This window comes from Peromyscus maniculatus, chromosome 16 (genome assembly GCF_049852395.1).
Source record: "Peromyscus maniculatus bairdii isolate BWxNUB_F1_BW_parent chromosome 16, HU_Pman_BW_mat_3.1, whole genome shotgun sequence".
Lineage (NCBI taxonomy): Eukaryota > Metazoa > Chordata > Mammalia > Rodentia > Cricetidae > Peromyscus > Peromyscus maniculatus.
Window position 1 is genome coordinate 13,310,103 of NC_134867.1, and position 3,366 is coordinate 13,313,468.

Here is a 3,366-nt window from a genome sequence, read left to right on the forward strand (position 1 = left end):
CAGGAAGCCTTCCACCCCATGCCACAATATACTGGCTCTCTGCTTGTTGGTATTTCCAGTGGTAACAGATGTGCGAATGGACGCATGAATTGGTAGACTGGTATGTGCAAGGGTGGGTGGGTAGAAGGAAGGATTGATGGATAGTTAGTCTGTGTATCTTTAACTTCGAGCAAGTTCTGATAAGTGAAATTCTACCTCCGACCTCTTCTGGACATCTTCCTACCTTTTTCTTCCCAGACTACCTGTGCCTAGGACGCTGGAGTGGCCAGACCGCTCTGGTTTCTGAGGGGAACTCGGGATGAGTTCTAGTTGCCATCAGCACAGAGATGGGGTGGGAGAACGGCCGGTGTCTGAGAACACTGTGTTTCTGCTGGGGACTCAGGTGCCAGCTCTCTTTGCCCTTTGGGGGAAGTAAAAAGAATTCGTCCTTGTCCTCAGTCCCAGGTAATGTGAGCGGTTTTATCCTGCCAAGGAAAGCAGAGAGTTGGCCAGGCTCCTTCCATTTGTTCATGTGTTTTACTTCCTCCTTTGTTTAGGGCTTAGGTCATACTGTGTCCACTTTGGAGTCCATAACCCTCTGGAATGCAAGGGTTGGGCTTTATTTCTCATAATATCCTCTTCAAGGCTTAGGCAGACTTGGGTCATTAATCAGAACTCAACAGCATCGGAACAGGCCAATTCTCGACAGACATCCACTCTTCTTGTGACCCTCCTCCCCCAGCACCCGGGGTGTGTGTTGATGTGTGGTGTGTAGGTGGGTCTTACAGTGAGGAGAGAGAGAGAGGAAAGGACACCCAGAGAGTGCAAAGAGCCACAGACAAAGCACAGGGCGGCTGCTGAGTTAATCAGCTCAGTGTCCTGCACAAAGCGAGTTCACTGGCTAGGTTTGCATGAATACAAGAAATGCTCTTTGCTGGGGGCGTTTTCAGCTGTTCTTTTGAAATTAGCCACATGGTGCCGGATTCCTTCCTTGGGGTGGGGTGGGGTCCTTTTCTCCCTAGTCTTTGAAAGGAATTGGGATGGGGTTCAACACGTGTCCCGTTGCTCACACACAGTTTCTGTGGTACACCTTTTGCAGCTTCTGAAGCCCCTGAGGATCAATGGTATTGGTCCAGGGTCCATGGTATTGGTGGCCATTTTGGCTAGCAGTGGCAGGGGACGAGCGGCCGTGCGTCTCCGTAGAGCCCACGCCTTGCCTGGGCAGCTTTGTCGCTGTGGTAGGGCTTGGGTGAGGTTGGCAGCCTGGGCTGTGGAAGAGAGGAAAAATGTGAAGACTGAAGAAGTCCGTAGCAGAGGTGAATGAACTGGGGACTGGAAGGGCCCCACGGAGTTCCCCTGAGGTGGAGGTGAGGGGGTGGGAAAAAGCGGGGAGAGTCGCCTTCAGAGGTCGCAGAGGTGCTGGGAATGGTTGGAAAAGTTTTCTGCTTCGCGTTAAAGAATTGTGAAGTCACTGCCAAAGCGTCAAGTTCAACGTCTGAAGCATGGTGAAGCAGCCATTCTCCAGTTCATCCACGTGACATTAAAACATGGTATAAGCAAGCCCCTGGGGCCCTCAGGAAACCCAGATAGCACCGTCCCATCCCAGAGCAGCAGACTGGGACTCTGACCTCTCAGACCCCCACCTTCCAAGGGTTCTGAGTTCAGGGCTGACTTCAGTCCAGGGGAAGGAGCTTCCCGGGAGTCCTGCATCTGGGATGAAGAGGGCAGCTATGATGGAGGGTGGTCATGGGTACTTTCTCCAGCCTGGAGTGCAAAATTCAGCCCCTGGGCAGGAAGACTTTTTGAGAAACTCAGGAGAGCTGAGGGACAGTTAGCTCCTCAGGTCACTCTCTCCCCACATAGCACGGAAGAAGACAGGAATAAGGACAACTTCTGAGGTCTGGGGTCTCCTGATTATGTCTTTGCTCCCAAAGGTTGTCCCGCCACCCATCCAGGAACCTCTCTAGAGAGTTCCTTCCACTTTTCATCCAGAAACAACTCTAGATCCTGAGTCACCCATGGCATCACCCTGGGCTCTGCCCTCAGTTCTTCTCCCAGTGCGCATTTGAGTCATTTGTGGAGTCAGGAAAGGGAGCTTGGTTGGTCTTCTGTACCTGGAGGGCCCTACTCAGCAGAACCCAAGACACCAGCACCTAAAAATCAAAAAGAAAATTCAGAAGATTCACTATGGCATGAAATTGCTTTAAAAAATAGGATCACAAGTCATCATGGCAAATGCCTGTGACCCCAGCACGGAGGAGGCAGAAGGAGCCGGAGGTCAAGGCTGTTCCTAGCTACACAGCTGAGTTAGGGTCTAGCCTGGACTCTGTAAGGCTTCGTTTAGTCAACCGACTAACCAACCAACCAAACAATACAGATAGTTATAATACGCATTCCTTGTCTGAGGCGTGAGTGTGGTTTTTCTGGCGCAAACTGCCGTCATGCAGTTGATGGGAAGCGCCAGCCTCTTGCAGTGCTTTGGATTCATCCAGTCTGAGCACTCTCCTGTCCTCAGAACCGAAGGGCCTTTTGGTCTTTACCAAACAACTCGGGTCTTGTTCTCATTTTTCACTTGGGATGTTGAAAAAAAATGCTCTCAGAAACAGTTCCACCATTCAAAAATTCCAAATATATCCGTGAGCTTTTATTATTCTTCAAGATTACAGGAATTTTCCTTGGAAACTATTCGAGTCTGGGTAGGGCTGTTGCCTTTCATGTCTTCCTCTTGCTTTTGAAATGCGTTTTGGTAAATTGAAGGCTCTGAACTTACATTTATTTATTTAGCCAAATTTAGTCCGTCTAAATATGCTTTGTCATTAAAAACCCCCAAAGAAAAGGTCGTTTCGAGCCATCCTTCTGAACCTCAGTGTGGAAATTAACCGGGCGCGATATAACGGCCGTTTGTTGCCTTCTGCATTAGCTGGCGTTGATGTTAAAACACAGAGACGGCTGAACGTAAAAAGACATCTTTGGCATTTGAGCCAAACCTGGAAAGCCACTCTACCTTCTGGTCCCACCTTTATCAACTGGACCCCACAGTGTGCCAAATGTTATGAACGACTTTCCCTTTCCCTGGGTACTCCTCCGTAGAGATGAAGTGATGAGGCGTTGGCCCAGGAGTAAAAGCTTGGAGGCTGGAGACATGGGGTGGGGGTGGGGGGTGGGGGGCTCTGCTTCTCTCATTTCTTTCCCTTGTTGATGTCGTAGCCTCTCCCAGATGGCAAGTGTCTCTACCCCACGGCCACGTCTATATCCAGCGATCCGCCATGCCCAGGCACAGCTTGAGCTCTGGAAGCCCAGGTTGGCACCAGATTCAGCACACAGGTTCCTAGGACACAACAGGGGACCCAGGAAGCGGGGGTGGGAGGGTGGGGGTCAGGGTGGGGC

At 50.8% G+C, this 3,366-nt stretch overlaps 1 long non-coding RNA gene across 1 annotated transcript; it reads right to left on the bottom strand.

Annotated features, from left to right (window-relative positions):
- Positions 1 to 578: 578 nt before the first annotated feature.
- On the bottom strand, positions 579 to 3,115 carry LOC143268848 (uncharacterized). Its single transcript, XR_013044978.1, has 2 exons — positions 1,623 to 3,115; positions 579 to 1,247 (listed from the first exon to the last, which is right to left on the bottom strand). It is a non-coding gene; the product is annotated as an uncharacterized LOC143268848 (long non-coding RNA).
- Between the last annotated feature and the right edge of the window lie 251 nt (positions 3,116 to 3,366).